The sequence below is a fragment of the Caretta caretta genome, chromosome 3, assembly GCF_965140235.1.
Source record: "Caretta caretta isolate rCarCar2 chromosome 3, rCarCar1.hap1, whole genome shotgun sequence".
Lineage (NCBI taxonomy): Eukaryota > Metazoa > Chordata > Testudines > Cheloniidae > Caretta > Caretta caretta.
In genome coordinates, this window is record NC_134208.1 from 193052588 (window position 1) to 193077649 (window position 25062).

Here is a 25062-nt window from a genome sequence, read left to right on the forward strand (position 1 = left end):
AGGACCCAGTCAAGTTCCCAGCTCTCTCCCAGGTTTGTGGGTGAGACCTAGGACAGGTCTCTGTTGGACAAAGGACAACGACCTGCTCCTTACAATCCTCTGTGTGCATGGGAGAGAAGGGATTAATCCCTCCTTGAGAATCTCAGCAGCTTCCTAGGAAGGAGCCAGTGCTGTTCTCGGAGGACCTTCTCCTGGACCTCAGAGGGGTCTGATGCTCTCACTCCGCAAGCCTGCCTGCAGCCTTGGAGCTAGTGCTCAACAGAACCAGGCAGAGCCCTGTTGTCGAGCACCAGCACCTTCCCTCTGGCCCTGAAGGAGGAAAGACCCCAACACTGCTCTGCACTGACTGCCCTGACCACGGGTGGCCCAATGGCTCTCAGGTAGCAGGACCCAATGGAAACGTGGATCATCCAGTCTCTCATTTCCAGGCCTCCCCAGGACTAAGGTAAGATTCCTGCTGCCCCCGCCCATTATGCTCACCTCCAAGATGTGCTGAAGTCTGTCTGTGCTGGGGGTTGCTGTCAGCAGGCTCTTCAGCATGGCATCCATGTCTCTGGGCAGGCCTTCTTCAGAGCCTGTCAGGGGACGGAGACCATGGGTCAGGGTTATGAAACCTGGGGCTACACCAGCCAGGATGACAGCTGGCTCTGCAGTCCTTCCCAGAGCAATTCTCTGCAGCGGGCTTGGTGCCTAGCAAGGTAGGGAACAGCTAAGCTGCTAGGGGTGGGAGCTGGGCTTCCTGGCAGAGTCCAGGAACCAAAGCACAGTATCTGCAAGGAAGGGATTCCCCACAGAGGGGCAACATAATTTCCCACAGAGGGGGAGTCTCTCCCTGACACTTGATTAATCCTCTGGCCTGTTCCCATCTCTGTCCACCGCACCCCCAACTCAGCAGCTCCAGCTACCGAAGAGAGCAAGAACCAGAGGCCTTCCTGGGGCAGAGGAGTAGGCTGATGATCTCCCTGGATGTGAGTGTTTGCCTTCCCCATGCCCATGGTCTATACTCCATTCAGGGCAGCGCACAGGAACTGCAATTCCTGTTCTGGATCAAGGAGTGGCTTCAGTTTGCTGGCAGGAGACTGTACATGAGACCTTGCAGTTGGGAGCAACACAGTACTAACATGAGCATGGAAGTTTGAGGAACAGGGCAAAGGCCTGTGTGGGGCAAGGACGGCAGGGATTTGGGAAGCAAGAACAGTGGATCAAACACTTTCTTGATCCCCATTTCAAAGACAGAGAAAGTGAGGAACCAGGTGGGAGAGTGACTTGGCCAGGATCACGTTATCACTCAGTGGCAGGACTGCATACAACCCATTCCCTGCTCTCATCACTGGACCCTGCTGCCCCTCCTGTATGACCCCTCCAGCCATCTTCTCCCATTGGCCATCCCCACCACTCTCCAATACCAGGCTTCTTTCCATAATGAAAGCAGGCTTGTAACAGAGTTCACTCACCGATAGGTGCCCCTTCCTGGCAAGGCCTGGTGTCACAGCTTTCTTGCTGGGCTAGCGCCCCCGCTGATAGTTGCTAGGGCACTCTGGCAGTTTTTTGGTGTGGAACTCAGCCCTTCAGCCAGGCGACCGTCTTTTAGTCCACTCCTTCCTGAGTTGCGCTCATCCCAAACTAAAAGTCCAAAAATGTCTTTAACAGAAACAAGGTCTTCCATCCCTTTGTTGGCTCTTCCTCAGACTGATTTTGGCTCAGCCTGCCCTTGCTAGCCTTGGGAGCCCTTTCTATGGCCTTGTATGTCCCCTTCCTTAGAGACCATGGGAGAACCAGTCCTACCCTGGACTCTAGGTTGTGCCCCAAGGCCCTGTATCGAACAGCTAGGCCTGCTCCTGTACCTTTGCTGCGGTTTTCCTTGGTTTTCCCCTCAGGTGGAGCTCTCTCTGTAATCCATTTGGCCTAGCTAGCTCCAGGCTTTATAGCCCACAGGCCAAGCCCCCCTCTTATATACCCTTCTCCTTAGAACCTGGCCAACATGGGGGGCAAGTTCTATTCTTGTCCAAGCTTCATCCCTCATCATCTCGTCACTGTCACCAGCTCCGCGCTTGTACAGCCTGGGCGCACAGTGTCTCCAGCTCCACTGCCAGCTTGCTCACCAGAATTAAGAGGCAATCCTTCTCTTCTGCAGTGTCCCAGCACTCTTCCTGCAGCCACTCACTCGTTCTCATTAACCACTGCTTGCAGAGCCTCTTCCGAAGCCATTAGCTTCTCCTGTATCCTTTTTGCTACTGCCACTGCATATGCCAAAACCTTTTCAGACAGGGTCTGAGAATGCAGCATGGACTGCTCCACCCTGGTGTTTGTCCCTACTTCAGTCTGCTTCATCTCTGGGCCAACTGTTTCGTCCTTCACCTCCCTGCAGCACCCGACAGGGTGTGTTGGTGGAGGGTCTGCAAGGTCCACAGCCATCCCTGCCACCTCCACGTTACCTGCCTCATGTGGGTTTGTGTCAGAGGACATCTTCTCCTTTCTTTCTACCTTCCTGGGGCCCAGGACCCTCATTTTGCCACTTAGCAATTTCCTAAGCAGGCCGTGTCTTTTCATATGGCCTGTTTCTCTGCACCCAAAACAAAGAACTCTTGTCCCCCATCTTGGCATTAGGCCACGCTTGTACACTTTCTCATGCTCTGCTCTCCTGGGCTAACCTTCTCAGCACAGCACAGCCATGCTTTCCTTGTCTGCTCTTTTTGTCCATGGGCATAGCAGACCCTGGGTTGATTTCCTTTTGCAGGATCTCTCACGGGCATTGCTGCTGCTCCGTCTGTAGCTCCACCTGCACTTCCTTCTACTTCTGTTGGTGTTCTAGGAGCTGCTGGAGAAACCCCTAGACCTGCTTCGGCCTCTTAACCAGTCCCTGGAACTGAAGTGGGAAATCCAGTGACCAGCTCAGTCCCTCCATACACCCGCTTGGGAGGACAGACCTTCCTTCAGCAACCAAGACTTCCATCAGCCCTCATGGATCACAGGGGGAATTCAAACCTCCTGACTATGCCAATCATAAACTAATTTACTCATCGTTATGTGCCCCCCTGGCGGCGAGGCTTAGCATCACAGCCCTTTCACTGGGCTAGTGTCCCTCAGCGATGGTTGCTCCAGCACCATGGCAGTTTCTCTGCCTGGTAACTCAGCCCTCCGGCCAGGTCACCACCTTTAGTCCACCCTTCTGGGGCCCAGCTTGTCTCACACTAAAAGTCCAAAGAGGTCATTCCACAAAAAGAAGTCCTTCTGCCATCGCTGGGGCTCTTGCTCAGCATGCAGCCCCCTTGCTGGGATTGGTAATCCTCTACGGGTGCGTGTACGCTCCCTTCTTTGGGGCCTGTCAAGGTTCCTTCCCCACTCTGAACTCTAGGGTACAGATGTGGGGACCTGCATGAAAACCTCCTAAGCTTATTTTTACCAGCTTAGGTTAAAACTTCCCCGTGGTACAAACTATTTTAACTTTTGCCCTTGTACTTTATTGCTGCCACCACCAAACGTCTAACAGATATATAACTGGGAAAGAGCCCATTTGGAAACGTCTTTCCCCCCAAAATCCTCCCAAACCCTACACCCCCTTTCCTGGGGAAGGTTTGATAAAAATCCTCACCAATTTGCATAGGTGAACACAGACCCAAACCCTTGGATCTTAAGAACAATGAAAAAACAATCAGATTCTTAAAAGAAGATTTTTAATAGAAGAAAAAGTAAAAGAATCACCTCTGTAAAATCAGGATGGTAAATACCTTACAGGGTAATTAGATTCAAAACATAGAGAATCCCTCTAGGCAAAACCTTAAGTTACAAAAAGACACAAAAACAGGAATCTACATTCCATTCAGCGCAGCTTATTTTATCAGCCATTTAAAGAAAACAGAATCTAACGCGTATCTAGCTAAATTACTTACTAAGTTCTAAGACTCCATTCCTGTTTTGTTCCCAGCAAAAGCATCACACAGAGAGAGAGGGAGAGAGAGAGAGGCTTTGTTTCTCCCTCCCCCCAGCTTTTGAAAGTATCTTGTCTCCTCATTGGTCATTTTGGTCAGGTGCCAGCGAGGTTATCCAAGCTTCTTAACCCTTTACAGATGAAATGGTTTTTCCTCTGGCCAGGAGGGATTTTAAAGGTGTTTACCCTTCCCTTTATATTTATGACAGGGCCAGGAGGGGAACCCAGTCCCACCCTAACATTGGTAGCAGCCCAGAGCCCTGTACCCAACAGCTAGGTCTGCTCCTTTTTCTTTGCTGCAGTTTTCCCTGGGCACTTCCTACCTCCCTTCTCAAGTTCCCTCTAGGCTTTCCTTGCTGCTCTGAACTTCCTACCTTGTTCTCATTCCTGTTGATACCCCAGCTGGGCTGTATCACCACTGAAGTCTGGCTCTTTGGGCTGGGTGGTACATAGTGCCTCTGAGTTAGGGCTCATTGTGTAATCAGCTTGGCTAAGCCCCAGGCCCCCTGTTAGAGGCCTGCTCTGCCCACTCCTACTGTTCCTGGGCTGGGGTCCTTGCTCCCCATTTCAGACCTGGTTTCCAGAGGAGCTGAGTACACACAGACCCCACTGCCTGGAACTGGAGTTTGCTTGTTCTAGTGACTCTGACATTCAGGACCTTCATCATTCAGTGGCTGACAGGTGTGGTGAGGGGGCTGGAGAAACCCCACTGCTGAGTGGAAGGAGGTCAAACAGTTGGGATTCTGGGAGCTGAAGGGTTCATTTGCTCTGCTGCGGGAAGTGGAGCTGGAGACTAGAGATGCCATGTGAGTGAGACTACCAGATGCTCTCTTCATGCCCGAGGGGCTAGAGCCTCCTACCAGAAATACTCTCATGAGTCCAGATTCAAGGACATCTCTGGGGAACCCCTTCCTACGAACAAAACCAGGGTGGTACGATGATGGAGAAGTCTCTGTCCCAGAGCTGGGAGCCAGGGACGGGGGAAGCTCCCAGCCAGGCTATGCATCGGGGATCCCATTTCTCCCCCAAGAGACCCACATGCCCAAGGAGTAAATGGCTCTTACTTCCATGAGGGAGTGGGGTCTTCCATCTAAGCCTCTTTGAGACCCATCATTGCTTGTTTTGATGGGACAAGGTGACCTGTTCCCACTGCTCCCTGAGGTGGCTCGGCTGCAGGCTGCATCCGTCTGGAATCCCAGGGCCTGGAAGACAGCTGGGAAGGAGGCTCCTATTCACTTCACACCAAGAGACCCCGTAGAAGGGCCAAGGGAAATAAAGGGCAGGAGGTGAAGCTATCCCTGAGCCTCTGTCCAACCCCACCTCCTCAAACGTGGAGCTTTCCCAGCTTCAGTGGGGCTAGGGGCTGTGGCCCTGACACAACGGCCCTTCTGCACCATAAGCGGTGGGTAGAGCTCTGCCTGAGAGCAGCGGGAGTGGGATAGGGGTAGACCAAGGAAAGGGGGAAAGGGAATGAATGAATGATGAATCTTGCCCATATGCTCAGGGTTTAGCTGATCACCATATTTGGGGTCGGGAAGGAATTTTCCTCCAGGGCAGATTGGAAGGCCCTGGAGGTTTTTCGCCTTCCTCTGTAGCATGGGGCACAGGTCACTTGCTGGAGATTCTCTGCTCCTTGAAGTCTTTAAACTACGATTTGAGGACTTCAATAGCTCAGACATAGGTGTGAGGTTTTTTTTTTTTTTTGTAGGAGTGGTGGGTGAAATTCTGTGGCCTGCGTTGTGCAGGAGGTCAGACTAGATGATCATAATGGTCCCTTCTGACCTAAATATCTATGAATGGGTGTGAGGGAAAGAGCTCCTGCCCCAGATGAAGGAATTTGGGGGGCAGAGGGAAGGACCCTGCTCCACAGAGAGAGGAGGGAGTTTTAGTGAGTGCCAGGGGGCTTCATTTCCCCTTCCACTAGCTCCCCATTTACAGGGAGCCAGAGCAGTACCTGCAGCAGGGAGCGGGAGTTGCCGGTGGCCTCAGAGGCGCAGCCCCTGCAGTGCCTCAGGCACCTGGCGCAAGTGCCGGATGATGCGAAGCTGGCGCATCACTTTGGCCGTGACGTCCTCCTGCTGCAAGGGAATGAGAACCTGTCAGAGACTCAGATGCCCCCGAGGAATCAGGGGGGATTAAGGGCACCTGGAACCAGCAGCATTTCCACCCAGCACCTGCCCACCTCTGAGGGATGGATTCACCCTCCTGACCCTCAGAATGGAGCCTTGTTGTCCTTTCTAGTGACCTCCAGTGCCAACCCCCCTCCTTGTAGGGTGAAGTTCCTGCCACCTCCCCATCAGTGCCCTAACAGCAGTTCTACCTCCAAACCACAGCTCAAGTTCTCAGAACCTTCTCCTCCAGGTTGGGCAGGGAGGGGGCTCTAGCGGGGGGGCAGGAGGGATTCTGGCAGTAGTGAAGTGGGATGCGGGGAGGTAGAGAGATCTTTCCCCAAGTCATCCCAGCCACTAATGCTGAAGCCGCAGGATGGCAGCCCTGGTGATGGGGCAGATCAGCAGCCCCTGCTGCCTGAATCCTCCCGTTCTCTCTACGTGGTGGCTCGGGTGACATGGACACTTGGCCACTGGGAACTGGGTGCAGCCCTGTGGAACAGGAGAGGCTTGCGGAGGGCACTTAGGGGACTCTTCTGCCCTTCCCAAGAGTGATAGCACCGTGTCCTAAGAACATAAGTCCATGATGCTAAAGCGCTGCTCCAGGGACAAGCTGGTTCCCCCCTCCTCATGGAGGTGAATTCATCTCCCTTCCCAGTAGCACCTGCTCTCACTCTAATTTCCCACCAGGCTCCTTGCTGCCAGGCCAGAAAATGGCGAAAGGATGGGAATGAGGCCTGGGCCCCGCCCCAATCACCTGAGTCTAATGCAGCTGCTTACCTTGTCCCCCACCAGCTGCTGAGCTTCTCCCAGGAGGGAGTAGGTGAGGAGCAGCCCAGCCTGGCTGACACACAGCAGGGGGTCATGGATGGCCAGCACCACCGTCCGGAGGAAGAATCTTCTGTGCCCCTCCGAGAAGAACTTTCCGAAGACCTAAAACCAACAGGATGTGAGGCATTAGCAGATTACCCATAGCCAGGCTCCAAATCTGGGGCTAGAACGGCATCTCCATCGAGTGGCCCAAGGATGCAGCCACTGCAGAGGACCCAGCCACGCCCCCCCCCCCCCCCCGGCACTCCCAGAGCTGTCTCATGGCCTGGCAGAGTGTCCTTACCTCCCCGACCCTGGCTGTGTTCCTGTTGCCCAGAAGCCTGCTCTCCTGGTGCCAGGCCCAGCACCACATGTCTTCGGCCTCATGAATGGTCACCCCCGGGAAAGAGACACACACCCACATTTGTCATTCTGGTTGCAATCCATGTGGTGTCCTTCCAATCCCACTGGTGGCTGCACAGTGGGCAGAGTCCTCGCTGTGTGCCTGGCCCAACAGAATTGCAGGGGGTGGTGAAGAACGGAGATACAGAGAGACTCAACCTCCAGACAGGGTCAGTCTGAGAGAAATTGGATGGGGTCCCAGTCTCACTCTTCTATGGGTTCCTTACCCCTCTGGTGCAGCAGCAGCTGGTAGAGCTGGTAAACCCCCTCCCTGGCCTGCCAGCTCGTGTCCTTGGCTGGGTCACTGATGAACAGAGCCAGCTCTGCCACATGGTGACCCATCCTGGGGAATTCTGCTGCGTTCTAATGGAAGGGAGAGGGAGAGGGGACTCCATCAGCATTTTCCTGTCAGCTCCCAGTCCCCCCTGGGACAGGACTCTCCTTCCCCTCAGCCCTTCTGCAGGAGATGCTAGAGGACAGAAGCTAGAGCTAGACCCTTAATTTCCTCTGCTCCCAAGGGAGCCTGGAGCACAGGGATGTGGGCAGGGCCCTCCATGAGGACTTGCTTCCCCAGCTGCTCCAGGATGACACGAAGGCATGAGCCTGGAGCATGGTCCCCTTAAAAGCCCAGAGTCACCACTTAACCAGAACAAGAAGAACTTGACTCAAGCCAAGCTCATTCTCTGCTCTCACTCTGCCTCCCCAAGAGGAACACTCCTAACCCACAGCCCCTGCAGCACCAGATCCTACAGCCAGTTGGAGCCAGCCCACCTATGCCTGGAGTCAGGAAGCTGGGGTCACAGGTCACTTACATCTAACTCAGGGAGGGTGATGGTGAATCTGAGGAGGGCTGTGCTGCTTCTAATAGCCCTGGCTCTCTCCTGGGACACTCTAGACATGATCCAGTAGTTCATGGGCTGCGGGGAAAGGAGGCAGCTCAGGATCAATGAGCAGGTGCACGTATTATGCAAATGAGACCCTCGCGTCCCGCATCCCCAGAGGGCTGAGACATTATGCGCAGGGTGGAATATCTAATTCTTTGATTGCAGGGCTTTAGAAAGGGATTGTTGTCCCCAGGACTATGCTTGTATCCTGCAGGTCACAACTTGTCGTTGTCTCTCTAGATTGGAAGAATGTCTGGGGTCGGGGCTGGTCCCATCCGCCCTAAACTCCCTCCCTGGCTCTCAAGTCCTTGGTTGGGTGAAGGGACTGAGTGTGAGCACAATCCCCCCAGGAATCTCAGGGTCCCTTGGAGAGAAGGGCTGATTCTCTGGGGTCCTCCTGTTTCTCGAGAAAGGAGCCAGTGACTCTTCTCTGAGGACGATCTTCTGGATCTCATAGGAGGGGTTCAGACTCTCACCTCCCAAGCCAGCCAGGGGCCCTATGCGCAACAGAACCAGGCAGAGCTCTGGCTTGAAGTCCCAGCTCCTTCCTCAGTCCATCAAGGAGGAAGGGCCCGACACTGCATTGCACTGACTGCCCTGACCAAGTACAGACCACTGGGGGCCCAGCTAGGAGGACACACTGGAGAATGGATCGAAGAGTTAAGGTAAAATTGCCCCTACCCCTCAAATCGGGCTCACCTCCACGATGTTGTGGAGCCTGTCGCTGTCTGGGGACTCTACCAGCAGGTTCCCCAGCAGGGCATCCATGAGGTTTGGCAAGACCCTATGCAGATCCTGCAAAGCAAGGGAGAGCCATGGCTCAGAGCTAGGGAAACTGGGGCTACACCTGTCACAGGATGGGAAGAAGGGTCTCTGGGAAGCGCTGGTGAGACCCCCAAAACACATATCCTGGCCTCTCTCATTCACATCCCACTGCAGGCAATTAGCCAGGATTCATGGCAGGATGACAGCAGGCCCTTCGATCCATGACTTAAGCATGATCTACCTGGAGGTGGGTGCTGTCCTTCTCCGTGCCCAGGGTGAAGACGGCATGCGGGGCAGCTCGAAGGAGGTGGGTCTCTAGCTCTGGCTCCAGGGCAGCTGTCGTGGTGCTGGCAGGAGAGAGGAGCTGGTATTAGACCGTGCAGTGCGGAGGCGGCACTGGTACCAACGTGGACGTGAAGCTGTAAGGAAATAGGCCCAGACTGGCGAGAATGGAAACTGAAGCACCGAGCCAGGGAATGACAAGGCCAAGGTTTCCCAGACAGAGAGTGGCAGGGTAGGAATAGAGCCTGTTCCCTGGACCCTGCTGCCCCCTCCTCTATCTGATCCTGGGAGTGAGCCTCTCCCCAAAGCCACTGCAAAGTAACTGGAGGGAAAAGAACGGCCCAGCCAGGAGAGTGTGAACCTTCCCAGCACCTCTGCCACAGGAGTCACCCTTGGGAGGTGAGCGGGGAGTGGGAGGGGTAGTGACTCCCAGCCGTGGGCCTCAACAGCACCGGGATTCGGGGAACCGGCGTGAGGGTCTCGGTACCTGAGGTTGCCCACAGCAATCAGGGAGTTAGCGAGGATGGCGCTGGGTGGAGAGATATCAGGCAGCTCCTCAATGAGCTCCTGTGAGACCCAAAGGAGACAAAGGAGCGTGAGATTTGGGCCTGACTGACGCTTCTCAGTGAGGAGATAACACAGCCAGCACCCCACACAGCCCGCAGGTCTCCCCACCTGCCTCCTGCTCCTCCGATTCCTACGCAGTAGTGACCAATCTCAGAATTTCTCCCATCTCTTCTCCCCAATCTTCAGCCCCAGCAATCCCTGGCCTCAGTTACCCCCCCAGCACCAGCCATCCCTCATCCATTAGGCTGGGGTGACCCCTGCCCCTCCCATATCTCTGTCCTCCCTCCAGCGGCTGGGCACCGTGTCTCTCTCACCACAATAATCTCTACAACAGCCGCCTAGCAGCAGTGCGGCTCCAATGTGTCCTGCTCTCTCTGCTGTGCAGCGAGACACGCAGGGTGGATGGCATGCAGGAACATGAACTGCTGGGCCTCGTCCTGCACCCATCAGGAGTGGGGTTAGGGGAGACAGAGCCAGTTAGCCAGGGACCTCCCTGCCTCACCCATTCCTCCTCCTCGTCCTCCAAGTCCCTGGCGGTCCCTGCACCAGGGACAGAAGTGGGGAGGCTAACTCCTGTTCCACTCGGAGGAAAGACAGGGGCATGGTGGGGCAATGTGCCCCCTCTCCACCTCTAGGACCCGGGGGGGGATCAGACCCCACACTCCCACCTCTCAGTGATGCCTTCAGCCCCCAACTCCTTCAGGAGCCCAAAGCAAAGAGAGCCCCCCAGACTGTCCTGGACTTCCTGCGTGGTGCTTCACCCGCCCCAACCTGGAGCATCAAGGACCAAAGTGGAAGCATCTAGTATCAGTGGGGTTTATGTGGCTCAGGCCTGACACCTGGGCTGGGGATCTGCCCGCAAAGCACTGGTCGAGTGCCTGGGCCCAGGGTGGCTTCTCACAGTCCCCTCCTCACCCCTCCCTGAGTCCAGCCTGGCTTCTCAGCTGAAACAAAGCAGCAGCGCCCCTCCCTGAGTCCCAGGAGCTGCTGCTGTTCCATGGGGAGTGGGCCAAGTTACTGGTGCTGGGACAGAGACCCTTCACCTTCTGCCCTGGGGAGGCTGGAATGTCCTCAGTGAACGGGCAGGGCAATACCTCCTCCTGGGAATCAGGGCTGAGCTCATGGGACCAGTGCTTCCCACACAACAAACCCCAGAGCCACCCAGCCCGGCTCCCCTCCTGGGTTGGGTCCTGCCTGCCCAGGCGCATCCTGGGACAGCTCCATTTCGGCCTGGCTGGTGCCTCTCCCACCTCGGTGCCTGTGCTGGGAGCGGGTTTCCTCCACCAGAAGGCTGGGCGCTTCCACCTCCTGGCTCGGGCGGGAACTCCTTCCCCGCCAGAGGGGACAAAGGGACTCCTCTGCTCCTGGGGAAGATGGCAGCTGCTTCCCTCAGGCTCTGAGGCCACCTGCAGAGCCTTCTTTCTCAACATCCTCAGAAGCCTGGCCAGAATGGAACCGAGTGAGGAGCAGCCGTAAGTCTGGGCCCAAGGCAGCCTCTCACTAACCGCCCTGTTTGGTCCCTCCCCATCCCTGTCCCTGCCAGAGCAGCTCCTCCTCCCCACACAGGGGTGCAGGGAGTGCAATCTACACACACTGCCAGGAGTTCATTGCATCATCTGCTCCCAACGTTCCCCCTCGTCATCCCTGGTGCAGCAATACCCGGGGAGTCTCCTCCTTTTCCAGCACTGGGGTCAGTCACAAAGACCACCTGTCACTTTGGACAAGCAGCTCCCTCCTCCATCCCAAGCCACACTCCCCCTCCAGGCTAGAGAAGGAACAGAATCCAGGAGTCCAGATTTCTCCTGGGAAACCATTCCCCATGTCATAGTCCCTAGACATAGCAAGCCCTGGGTCTCCTTGTTTCCCATTGATTTCCATGCTCAGCAGCTCACAGGGTCTAGCCCAGTTCAGAGACTCTCAGCCTTGGGAACAGTCTCCCACAAGGGAAGGGCTGGGAGCCCCATTGCTGGGACCTTTCCAAACACACTGGAGATGGCTCTGGAGAAGCCCCTCCCCTGACTGAAAGCGAGGGACTCCTGGGGTCGCTTTGCAAATCCGATCTCCTTTCGGAGAGATTCTCTCACCCTCTTTCTGCCTCTCCCCAGACAGACGGGGGATGCCACAGAGGAACCCTAATGCCACTCACTTGCTCTAGGTGATAAAGCGATGCATGGTGGATGTTCAGGCTTGCCAGCTGTTGCTCTCCCACCTCCTCATTCCCAAGCCCAAGGCAGGCTGGAAACTGTGGTGACCTGAGGAATTACCCTGCCGAGCCAGCAGGCAGGGTGGTGACACTGGGTGATCGACTGGCTGTGAAGAAAGAGTTTGTCTTATTGCCAAGAGACGGAGTAACTCAGCCAGCAGCAGGGGGTGCAGAACACTGCCCTAGTGCAGGGGAGACAGCGCCTCCCAGATATTGACATCCCAGCACTTTACACACCTTCCTGGAGCTTGCTGCTCTTATCAATTTCAAAATAATAAAATACAAATCAAATAGAATATTTCTTCGATTAGGTCATAATCTGATCTGAGTAAATGTGATAGGACACCTCTTATTATCTCCTGCTCCAAGTGATACTCTCCAATGGATCCCCATCCTCCCCGCACCGTGAGGTAGGTAGGAGCGGATTGTTATCCCTACTTGAAAGAGAGAGAAGCAAAGACTGAGAAAGGAGAATTGACTTGTCTTAGGTCACACAGCCAGTCAGTGGCAGAGTTGGGAATAGGACCCAAGAGCCCAGACTTTCAGACTAACCATCGCATCTTGAATTTCATACATTGAATGACCTGAATAAAGAAAAGGAGTACTTGTGGCACCTTAGAGACTAACCAATTTACTTGAGCATAAGTTTTCGTGAGTTACAGCATCCGATGAAGTCAGCTGTAGCTCACGAAAGTTTACGCTCAAATGAATTGGTTAGTCTCTAAGGTGCCACAAGTACTCCTTTTCTTTTTGCGAATACAGACTAACACGGCTGTTACTCTGAGACCTGAATAAAGTGTTCTCATATGAACAACCACAGTTCAAAGTAATTATTCACAAAGTATTTCAGAAGAACTGGAATGTTAGAGAGAATCATGAACTGCTCAGAGACAATTAATGCAGAGAAGCAGCAAAATTTGTCAACCATACGACTGGTTAGGTCTTATTTACTTGGTCTTAGAAGAGACCAACAGGACCTCAGTCAACTCCCTGTTAATAATCCCCTGCTCAGCCAATCAGGGGAGAGGGGCGGGAGGCTGTGGGTTCTCACCAGAGAGCACAAAGGATGGCTCCGGTCACCAGTGGGGATCACTGTCCGAGCACTATTTCAGTCCCACATTTTTGGGGGACATCCCACAATGGGAACTGCAGAGCACCCCCGGACACACACATACACATACCCCTCTCCTGGTGGTGGGATGGGGAACAGAGGTAAGGACAAAAGAAGTAAGAGATGAAGAGAAAGGAGGAAGGGATGGAGGAAAAGGTAAAACCACCCAAAGGACAAACCCTAATGTCCCCAGTGATTCTAAGGGACAAAATCCTAGGTGTTTGGCCAAAAATTCTGCCACCTTAAACTAGTGTTTTCCATGCCTAGATTTCAGCTGGCACCAGATGGATCAGACTGAACAGGTTACAAACCTCTCAGAGGCTCTTACCTTCTCAACAGGAACATCTGTTTTCTCGTAAAATCTGTAAAAGGAAAGGAGGAAACTCCAAGGGGATTTCTCCTCGCGCTCACGAATGTAAACCCTAATACTCTCTCAGTCCTCAAAGAGAGACCTTGAGTAGGAATCTTACTGAAGCAAAGCCACGGGGATCTCTTGACGTTTCCCTGGCCCTGTGCCCCTGTCCTGTCTGGATGATGTCAGCATCTCTCTGTGAGGTCACCACCTCCCCATCACCTTTGACCAATAGGCTGAGCCCCTGCAAAAGGCCCTTGTGATCTCACTGCCACACCCATCCCTCCCCTCCACAGCTAATGTCCTGCTGCTGTCAATGAGGGTTCATTCTGGGAAGCAAGCCAGCTAGACACAGGGGTGCAGGGAGTGCAATCTACATAAACTGCCAGGAGTTCATTGCATCATCTGCTCCCAGCGTTCCCCCTCGTCATCCCTGGTGCAGCAATACCCGGGGAGTCTCCTCCTTTTCCAGCACTGGGGTCAGTCACAAAGACCATTGGTCACTTTGAACAAGCAGCTGCCTCCTGCCATCCCAGGCCACACTCCCAACCCAGGCTAGAGAAGGAACAGAATCCAGGAGTCCAGACTTCTCCTAGGAAACCATTCCCCACGTCAAGGTCCACCTCAGCCAATCGGGGTAAAGGCTGAAGGGCGGGAGGCTGCGGTTTCTCACCAGAGAGCCCAAAGGATGGCCCCGGTCACCGGTGGGGATCACTTTCCGAGCACTATTTCAGCCCCACATTTTTGGGTGGCCATCCCACAATGGAAGCTTCAGAGCACCCCCCGGGGGACACAAACACACACCCCTCTCCTGGTGGTGGGATGGGGAACTGGGGAAAGGACAAAAGAAGTAAGAGATGAAGAGAAAGGAGGGAGGGATGGAGGAAAAGGTAAAACCACCCAAAGGACAAACCCTAATGTCCCCAGTGATTCTAAGGGACAAAATCCTAGGTGGGGAATAAAATTCTGCCACCTTAAACTAGGGTTTTCCATGCCTAGAATTCACCTGGCACCAGATGGATCAGATTGAACCGGTTCCAAACCTCTCAGAGGCTCTTACCTTCTCAACAGGGACATCTGTTTTCTTGTAAAATCTGTAAAAGGAAAGGAGAAAACTCCAAAGAGGTTCCTCCTCGTCCTCACGTACGTGAACCCAAATACTCTCTCAGTCCTCAAAGAGAGACCTCGAGAAGGAGACTTCCTGAAGCAAAGCCACAGGGATCTCTGGACGTTCCCCTGGCCCTACGCCCCTTTCCTGCCTGGCTGATGTCAGCATCTCTCTGTGAGGTCACCACCTCCCCATCACCTTTGACCAATAGGCTGAGCTCCTGCAAAAGGCCTTTGTGATCTCAATGCCACAACCACCCCGCCCCTGCACAGCTAATCTTCTGACGCTGGCCAGACACTTTGGAGGTTTGAATTACTCCCTGTGGATCACCCCACTCAATGAGGGTTCATTCTGGGAAGCAAGCCGGCTAGACAGTAAAACATCAGAGGCTGCTCCCAATGCTACACTCAGTTTTTCAGAAACTAGGAGACTGTATGCCCAGAAGAGGCCATTACAGCATTTCATCTGACCCTTTGCATATCACAGGTCTCCTGTAGACCACAATAGCTCCTCTCGGGGCAAACACATTCCAGATAGGCATCTAGTCTTCATTAAATGACATCAAGAGATGGAGAATCCACCACTTTCCTTGGTGGCTAGTTCCTGTCGTGAATCATCCTCGCTGTTGAATATTTGTTCCTTATTTGAAATATGAATTTCTCTCTTTTCACCTTCCAGCCATTGGGTCTTGTGATGCCGTGCTCTGCTAGATTAACGACCCCCTTCATACCCAATATTTTCTCTCCATTAAGGCACTTCAACACTTCAATGAAGTCACCTTTCAATCTTCTTTCAATAAGCTAAACAGGTTGAGCTCTTTCAATAGCTCATTAGAAGGCACTTTTCTCCACCCCTCAGAACACTTGGTGGCTCTTTGCTGCCCCAGCTCCAAGGTCTCAACATCTTTTTCAAATGAGAACACCAAAACCGTATTCCAGGGTATGTCTACACTATGAAATTAGGTCGAATTTATAGAAGTTGGTTTTGTAGAAAGCGTTTTTATACAGTTGATTGTGTGTGTCCCCACCCAAATGCTCTAAGTGCATGTAGTCGGCGGAGTGTGTTCACAGTACCGAGGCAACCGTCCACTTCCGGAGCGTTGCACTGTGGGTAGCTATCCCACAGTTCCCGCAGTCTCCACTGCCCATCTGAATTCTGGGTAGAAATCCCAATGCCTGATGGGGCTAAAACATTGTGGCGGGTGGTTCTGGGTACATATCGACAGGCCCCTCTTCCCTCCCTCCTTCCGTGAAAGCAAGGGCAGACAATCGTTTTGCACCTTTTTTCGTGAGTTACCTGTGCAGACGCCATATCACAGCAAGCATGGAGCCCGCTCAGCTAACCTTCACCGTATGTCTCCTGGGTGCTGGCAGACGTGGTAATGCATTGCTACACAGCAGCAGTTTATTGCCTTTTGGCAGCAGACGGTGCAGTATGACCGATAGCCATCGTCGATGTAGTCCTGGGTGCTCTTTTAACCGACCTTGATGAGGTCAGGGGCGCCTGGGCAAACATGGGAGTGACTCAGCCAGGTCATTTCCCTTTTAAGTTTCGTCTCATGGCGATTCAGTCCTCCCGGCAGTGCACTGTCTTTAAATCAGCAGCCAGAAGATGATGGCCAGCAGTCATACTGCACCATCTTCTGCCGAGCACCCAGGAGATGATGATGGCTAGCGGTCGTACTGCACAGTCTGCTGCCAGCAAGATGTATAAAGAGAGATGAAGTGGCTCAAAACAAGAAATAGACCAGATTTGTTTTGTATTCATTTTCTCCTCCCTCCCTCCGTGAAATCAACGGCCTGCTCAAACCAGTTTTGAGTTCTATCCTTGAGGTTTTGAGTTCTATCCTTGAGGGGGTCATTCTGTTTCTCGCAAAGCCACCCACTTTGTTGATTTTAGTTCCCTGTAAGCCAACCCCGTAAGCCTTGTCGTCTCATGTGATCCCTCCCTCCGTCAGAGCAACGGCAGACAATCGTTCCACGCCTTTTTTCTGTGCAGACACCATATCACGGCAAGCATTGAGCCCGCTCAGATCACTTTGGCAATTAGGAGCACATTAAACACCACGTGCATTATCCAGCAGTATATGCAGCACCAGAACCTGGCAAAGCGAAACCAGGCAAGAAGGCGACGTCAGCGCGGTGACTAGAGCAATGAGGATATGGACACAGACTTCTCTCAAAGCACGGGCTCCGGCAATGTGGGCATCATGGTGCTAATGGGGCAGGTTCATGCCGTGGAACACCAATTCTGGGCTCAGGAAACAAGCACAGACTGGTGGGACCACATAGTGTTGCAGCTCTGGAACGATTCCCAGTGGCTGCGAAACTTCTGCATGCATAAGGGCACTTTCATGGAACTTTGTGACTTGCTTTCTCCTGCCCTGAAGCGCACAAATACCAAGATGAGAGGAGCCCTCACAGTTGAGAAGCGAGTGGCAATAGCCCGGTGGAAGCTTGCAATGCCAGACAGCTACCGGTCAGTCGGGAATCAATTTGGAGTGGGCAAATCTACTGTGGGGGCTGCTGTGATGCAAGTAGCCAACGCAATCAAAGATCTGCTGATATCAAAGGTAGTGACCCTGGGAAATGTGCAGGTCATAGGCGATGGCTTTGCTGCAATGCGATTCCCTGACTCCGGTGGGGCCATAGATGGAACCCATATCCCTATCTTGGTACCGGAGCACCAAGCCGGCGAGTACATAACCAAAAGGGGTACTTTTCAGTAGTGCTGCAAGCCCTGGAGGATCACAAGGGACGTTTCACCAACATAAACGTGGGATGGCCGGGAAAGGTACATGACGCTTGCATCTTCAGGAACTCTGGTCTGTTTCAAAAGCTGCAGGAAGGGACTTTATTCCCAGACCAGAAAATAACCCTTGGGGATGTTGAAATGCCTATTGTTATCCTTGGGAACCCAGCCTACCCCTAAATGCCATGGCTCATGAAGCCGTACACAGGCAGCCTGGACAGTAGTCAGGAGCTGTTCAACTACAGGCTGAGCAAGTGCAGAATGGTGGTAGAATGTGCTTTTGGACTTTTAAAAGCGCGCTGGCGCAGTTTACTGACTCGGTTAGACCTCAGCAAAACCAATATTCCCATTGTTATTACTGCTTGATCTGCGCTCCACAATATCTGTGAGAGTAAGGGGGAGACGCTTCTGGCGGGGTGGGAGGTTGAGGCAAATCGCCTGGCCGCTGGTTTCGCACAGCCAGACACCAGGGCGGTTAGAAGAGCACAGGAGGGAGCAGTGCACATCAGAGAAGCTTTGAAAACCAGATGCATGACTGGCTAGGCTACGGTGTGACAGTTCTGTTTGTTTCTCCTTGATGAAACCCCCTGCCCCTTGGTTCACTTTACTTCCCTGTAAGCTAACCACCCTCCCCTCCTCCCTTTGATCACCCCTTGCAGAGGCAATAAAGACATTGTTGCTTCACATTCATGCATTCTTTATTCATTCATCACACAAATAGGGGGATAACTGCCAAGGTAGCCCAGGAGGGGTGGTGGAGGAGAGAAGGACAAAGCCACACAGCACTTGAAAAGTTTAAAACTTTAAAACTTATTGAATGCCAGCCTTCTGTTGCTTGGGCAATCCTCTGGGGTGGAGTGGCTGGGTGGCCAGAGGTCCCCCACCGCGTTCTTGGAGGCTATGGAACTTGGGGAGGAGGGCGGTTGGTTACACAGGGGCTGTAGCAGCAGTCTGTGCTCCTGCTGTCTTTCCTGCAGCTCAACCATATGCTGGAGCATATTAGTTTGATCCTCCAGCAGCCTCAGCATTGAATCCTGCCTCCTCTCATCACGCTGCCGCCACCTTTCAGCTTCAGCCTTCTCTTCAGCCCGTCACTTACTCTCTTCAGCCTGCCACCTCTCCTCCCGGTCATTTTGTGCTTTCCTGCACTCTAACATTGTCTGCCTCCATGCATTCCTCTGTGCTCCGTCAGTGTGGGAGGACAGCATGAGCTCAGAGAACATTTCATCGTGAGTGCGTTTTTTTCGCCTTCTAATCTTTGCTAGCTTCTGGGAAGGAGAAGATCCTGTGATCCTTGAAACACATGCAGCTGGTGGAGAAAAAAAACGGACAGTGGTATTTAAAAAGACACATTTTACAGAACAATGGGTACACTTTTTCACGGTAAACCTTACTGTTAACATTATATACATAGCACATGTGCTTTCGTTACAAGGTCGCATTTTGCCTCCCCTCAGCGCGTGGCTCACAGTGGGGAACATTTCTGTTCAGCCACAGGCAAACAGCCCAGCAGGAATGGGCACCTCTGAATGTCCCCTTAAGAAAAGCACCCTATTTCAACCAGGTGACCATGAATAAGATCACGCTTCTTAGGATAACACAGAGAGATAAAGAACAGATGTTGTTTGAACGCCAGCAAACATACACTGCAATGCTTTGTTCTACAATGATTTCCGAGTACGTGCTACTGGCCTGGAGTGGTAAAGTGTCCTACCATGGTGGATGGAATAAGGCTGCCCTCCCCAGAAACCTTTTGCATAGGCTTTGGGAGTACATCCAGGAAAACCGCGAATGCCAGGGCAAATTTTTCATTCAACATGCTTGCTTTTAAACCATGTATAGTATTTTAAAAGGTACACTCACCAGAGGTCCCTTCTCTGCCTGGTAGGTCCGGGAGGCAGCCTTGGGTGGGTTTGGGGGGGACTAGCTCCAGGTCCAGGGTGAGAAACAGTTCCTAACTGTCGGGAAAACTGGTTTCTCCGCTTGCTTGCTGTGAGCTATTTACAACCTCATCATCATCATCTTCTTCATCCCCAATACCTGCTTCCGTGTTGCCTCCATCTCCATTGAAGGAGTCAAACAACACGGCTGGGGTAGTGGTGGCTGAACCCCCTAAAATGGCATGCAGCTCATCATAAAAGCAGCATGTTTTGGGCTCTGACCTGGAGCGGCCGTTTGCCTCTCTGGTTTTCTGGTAGGCTTGCCTCAGCTCCTTAAGTTTCACGCGGCACTGCTTCGGGTCCCTGTGATGGCCTCTGTCATTCATGCCCTGGGAGATTTTGAAAAATGTTTTGGCATTTCGAAAACTGGAACGTAGTTCTGATAGCACGGATTCCTCTCCCCATACAGCGATCAGATCCCGTACCTCCCGTTCGGTCCATGCTGGGACTCTTCTGCGATTCTGGGACTCCATCATGGTCACCTCTGCTGATGAGCTCTGCATGGTCACCTGCAGCTTGTCATGCTGGACAAACTGGAAATTGAAATTCAAAACTTCGCGGGCCTTTTCCTGTCTACCTGGCCAGTGCATCTGAGTTGAGAGTGCTGTCAAGAACGGTCACAATGGACCACTCTGGGATACCTCACGGAGGGCAATACTGTCTAATTGTGTCCACAGTACCCCAAATTTGACCCAGCAAGGCCAATTTCAACGCTAATCCCCTTGTCGGGGGTGGAGTAAGGAAATTGATTTTAAGAGCCCTTTAAGTCGAAAAAAAGGGCTTCGTCGTGTGGACATGTGCAAGTTTATATCGATTTAACACTGCTAAATTCGACCTCAACTCCTAGGGTAGACCAGGGCTTACTGATGCTGTGTCACCTCCCTATCCTGCTCACGGCTCTGCTCCTACGTCTAATGATGCCTTTAGCCCTGTTCATCACAACATCACACTGGGAGCTCATGTTGACAGGCTTCTCCACTATGGCCCCAAAAACCCTTTCAGAGTCACTGCTTTCCTGGACACACTTCCCCATTCTAGAGGTGTGATCGCCATGCCCTGTTGCTAGCTATAGGACCTTGCATTTGGCTCTGGTCAAATTTCTTTGCTTTGAATGGGTCCAGTTTGCCAAATGAGCCAGATCCCTCTGTATCACTGCCCTCTCCTCATCAGTAATTACCACACTGCCAGTATTTTGTCACCCATCAATATTATCAGCAGGGATTGTATGTTTGCTCCTAAATCACTGATAAAAATTATTTTAAAAAATTTGTCGTTGAGAGCTTCTTCAGGCGCTTAGTACCCAGGACCTGCGCCACACAGCACAGTGAGATAAGGACCCCTGCCCCTCCCCTGTCTCTGTCCTCCCTCCAGCAGCTGGGCGCTGTGTCTCGCTCACCATAATCCTCTCCACCACAGCTGCCTTGCAGCAGTGCGGCTCCAATGTGTCCTGTCCTCTCTGCTGTGCAGTGAGACACACAGGGTGGATGGCATGCAGGAACATGAGTTGCTGGCCCTCAACCTGCACCCACCAGGAGTGGGGTTAGGGGAGAGAGAGCCAGTGAGCCAGGGACCTCCCTGCCCCACCCACAGCAGCTGCAGGACTCAGGCCTGAATGGGGGACAGTGGGGACCCGGCCATTGTCCAAATCACCCACAGCTCCTACACAAACAGGGTCAGGAACTGGGACAGTGCATGTTGGGGGAGGAGACTCTGACTGGTCTGTGACAAACATCCCTATTTTGGGGGTCCATGATCATAGTGGAGAAAAGTCCCTGTTAGAGCTGGTGGATCATCAGAGACAAGACCCTCTGCAGGGGGTCAGGGTGCTGGGAAGGGGAAGGAAAATCTCAGTTCCAGCACAGCTGGGGAAGGTTTCTACCTTTTCTCAGCCTTGGAACTGCTCTCGCATGTTCTTGAGAGCAGCCTCCTCATGGCCATGTCCACGGCTACCTACTCCTCGTCCTCTGGGTCCCTGGCGGTCCCTGCACCAGGGAGAGAAGGGGACAGGGTGACTCCTGTTACCACGCAGGGGAAGGACAGGGGTATGGTGGGGCAATGTGCCCCCTTCCCACCTGCGGGACCCAGGGAAGATCAGGAACCACACTTCCCCCTCTCAGTGATGCCTTCAGCCCCCAACTCCTTCAGAAGCCCATACCAAAGAGACCCTCTCTCCCCCACAGTGTCCTGGACTCCCTGCGTGGTGTCTCACCCGCCCCCAACTGGAGCATCAAGGACCAAAGTGGAAGCATCTAGTATCAGTGGCGTTCATGTGGCTCAAGACAGACACCTGGGCTGGGGACCCATCCCCACAGCACTGGTTGAGTGCCTGGGCCCAGGGTGTTCACAGTCCCCTCCTCACCCCTCCCTGAACCCAGCCTGGTTCCTCACCTGGAACAAAGCAGCGGCGCACCTCGGCCTCGCTGCTTCCTGATTCCCAGGTGCTGCTGCTGTCCCATGGGGAGCGGGCTGAATTGCTGGTGCTGGGACAGAGATCCACCACCTTCTCCCCTGGGGAGGCTGGAACGTCCTCAGTGACGGGGCAGGGCAATGCCTCCTCCTGGGAATCAGGGCTGGGCTCCTGGGGCCTGTGCTTCCCACACAACAAACCCCAGAGCCACCCAGCCCGGCTCCCCTCCTTGTCTGAGTCTTGCCTGCCCAACCGCATCCTGGGACAGCTCCATTTCGGCCTGGCCTCTGCCCCTCCCATCTCGGCGCTTATGCCGGGAGCGGGTTTCCTCCGCCAGAAAGCTGGGCGCTTCCACCTCCTGGCTCGGCCGGGAACTCCTTCCCCACCAGAGGGGACAAAGGGACTGCTCTGTTACTGCGGAAGATGGCAGCTGCTTCCCTCAGGCTCTGAGGCCACCTGCAGAGCCTTCTTCCTCAACATCATCAGGAGCCTGGCCAGAATGGAACCGAGCAGGGAGCAGGCGTGAGTCTGGGCTCAAGGCAGCCTCTCACTAACCACCCTTTTTGCCCCTCCCCATCCCTGTCTCTGCCAGAGCAGCTCCTCATCCCCCCACAGGGGTGCAGGGAGTGCAATCTACACACACTGCCAGGAGTTCATTGCATCATCTGCTCCCAACGTTCCCCTTCGTCATCCCTGGTGAAGCAATACCCTCAAGGGGAGTCTCCTCCCTTTCCAGCACTGGGGTCAGTCACAAAGACCACCTGTCACTTTGGACAAGGAGCTCCCTCCTGCTGTCCCAAGCCACACTCCCGCTCCAGGCTAGAGAAGGAACAGAATCCAGGAGTCCAGACTTCTCCTGGGAAACCATTCCCCATGTCAAAGTCCCTAGGCATAGCAAGCCCAGGGTTTGACGAAGCAGGACTGTTCTTAATGTTTCCTCTGAATATTAAGGGGGTGCCTCAGCTTCCCCTATGCAGTTCTTAAGTATCTAGGTGGTGGGAGAAGGGTGTAAGATCGTTGCAGAGCCCTAGAGGGCAGGTGTGTGCAGGGGTCTGGACACAGAGAATGGCCGACATCCTGTTTCCTGGCAACTGATGGCCTGGCCCTTCCCTCCTGCAAGGTGAGAGCTAAAGGGTTGGAGAACAAAGGAATCAGGTGGCCTCCTGACCTGGGAAAGGAACAAAGCCCAGAGGAGGAGGGGCTGGAGAGAGTTTCAGTTTGGGGCTGGCTGGGGACATGGAGTGAAGTGCAGACGGGGTTGTCTGGCTCACTGACCCCCAAAATGGACCCAGCTGAGGGGTCCTGTTCTCTGCACCTACAAGCTCTGGGTTGAGACCATGTTCCTCTCATCTAATAAACCTTCTGCTTTACTGGCTGGCTGAGAGTCATGTCTGACTGCGAAGTTGGGGTGCAGGACCCTCTGGCTTCCACAGGACCCCGCTTGGGCGGACTCGCGGTGGGAAGCACATGGAGGGGCAGAGGAGGCTGAATGCTCCGAGATCAGACCCAGCAAGGTGGAAGCTGTGTGAGCTGTGTGTCCTGAAGACAGTCTGCTCACAGAAAGGAGACTTCCCCACAGTCCTGACTGGCTTCATAGGGAGTAGTTCCAGAGCATCGCCCAGGGACTCCGTGACACAGGGTCCCCTTGTTTCCCATTGATTTCCATGCTCAGCAGTTCACAGGGTCTGGCCCAGTTCAGAGACTCTCAGGCTTGGGAACAGTCTCCCACAAGGGAAGGGCTGGGAGCCCCATTGCTGGGACCTTTCCAAACACACTGGAGATGGCTCTAGAGAGACTCCTGTGGTCGGTTTGCAAACCCAATCTCCTTTGGGAGAAGCCCCTCCCTGGACTGAGAGCAAGGGGCTCCTTGGGTCGGTTTGCAAATCCGGTCTCCTTTCGGAGACATTCTCTCCCCCTCTTTCTGCCTCTCCCCAGACAGACGGGGAACGCCACAGGGGAACCCTAATGCCACTCACTTCCTCTAGGTGATGGAGCGATGAAGGGCGGATGTTCAGGGTCGCCAGCTATCGCTCGCCCTCCTCCTCATTCTCCAAGCTCAAGGCAGGCTGGAAAGGGTGGTGACCTGAGGAGTTCCCTTGCCCAGCCAGCGGGCAGGGTGATGACACTGGGTGATCGATTGGCTGTGAAAACAAGAGTCTGTCTTATTGCCAAGGACGGAGGAACTCAGCCAGCAGCAGGGGGTGTAAAACACTATCCTAGTGAGGGGGGGACAGCGCCTCCGAGCTCCTGACATCCCAGCACTTTACACACCTTCCTGGAGCCTGCTGCTCTTAACAATTTCAAAATAATAAAATACAAATAGAATATTTCAGCTCTTCTATTATCTCATAATCTGATTTGAGGAAACGTGATAGGACACCTCTTATTATGCCCTGCTCTGAGTGACACTCTCCAAAGGATCCCCATCCTCTCCGCACCATGAGGTAGGTAGGAGCGGATTGTTATCCCTACTTGAAAGAGGGAGAAGCTAAGGCTGAGAAAGGAGAATTGACTTGTCTTAGGTCACACAGCCAGTCAGTGGCAGAGTGGGGAATAGGACCCAAGAGCCCCGACTTTCAAACTAACCATCGGACCTTGAATTTCATACATTGAATGACCTGAATAAAGTGCTCTCAAATGAACAACCACAGTTCATAGTAATTATTCAGAAAGTATTTTAGAAGAGCTGGAATGTTAGGGAGAATCATGAACTGCTCAGAGACAATGCAGAGAAGCAGCAAAATTTGTCTACCATATGACTGGTTATGACTTATTTCCTTGGTCTTAAAAGGGACCAACAAGGACCTGAGTCTCCTCCCCGTCAATAACGCCCTGCTCAGCCAATCAGGGTAGAGGGGTGGGAGGCTGCGGGTTCTCACCAGAGAGCCCAAAGGATGGCCCTGGTCACCAGTGGGGATCACTGTCCGAGCACTATTTCAGTCCCACATTTTTGGGTGGACATCCCACAATGGGAGCTGCAGAGCACCCCACACACACACACACACACAGAGACACCCCTCTCCTGGTGGTGCGAGGGGAACAGGGGAAAGGACAAAAGAAGTAAGAGATGAAGACAAAGGAGGGAGGGATGGAGAAAAAGGTAAAACCCAAAGGACAAATCCTAATGTCCCCAGTGATTCTAAGGGACAAAATCCTAGGTGTTTGGCCAAAAATTCTGCCACTTTAAACTAGTGTTTTCCATGCCTAGATTTCAGCTGGCACCAGATGGATCAGACTGAACAGGTTCCAAACCTCTCAGATTTCAGAGTAACAGCCGTGTTAGTCTGTATTCGCAAAAAGAAAAGGAGTACTTGTGGCACCTTAGAAACTAACCAATTTATTTGAGCATGAGCTTTCGTGAGCTACAGCTCACTTCAGCTGTAGCTCCCGAAAGCTCATGCTCAAATAAATTGGTTAGTCTCTAAGGTGCCACAAGTACTCCTT

General features: G+C 53.4%; 1 long non-coding RNA gene across 1 annotated transcript; it reads right to left on the reverse strand.

Moving 5' to 3' along the window:
• Window positions 1-18471: 18471 nt before the first annotated feature.
• LOC142071461 (uncharacterized) lies at window positions 18472-19733 on the reverse strand. Its single transcript, XR_012667493.1, has 3 exons — window positions 19637-19733; window positions 19434-19540; window positions 18472-18580 (listed from the first exon to the last, which is right to left on the reverse strand). It is a non-coding gene; the product is annotated as an uncharacterized LOC142071461 (long non-coding RNA).
• Window positions 19734-25062: the final 5329 nt, after the last annotated feature.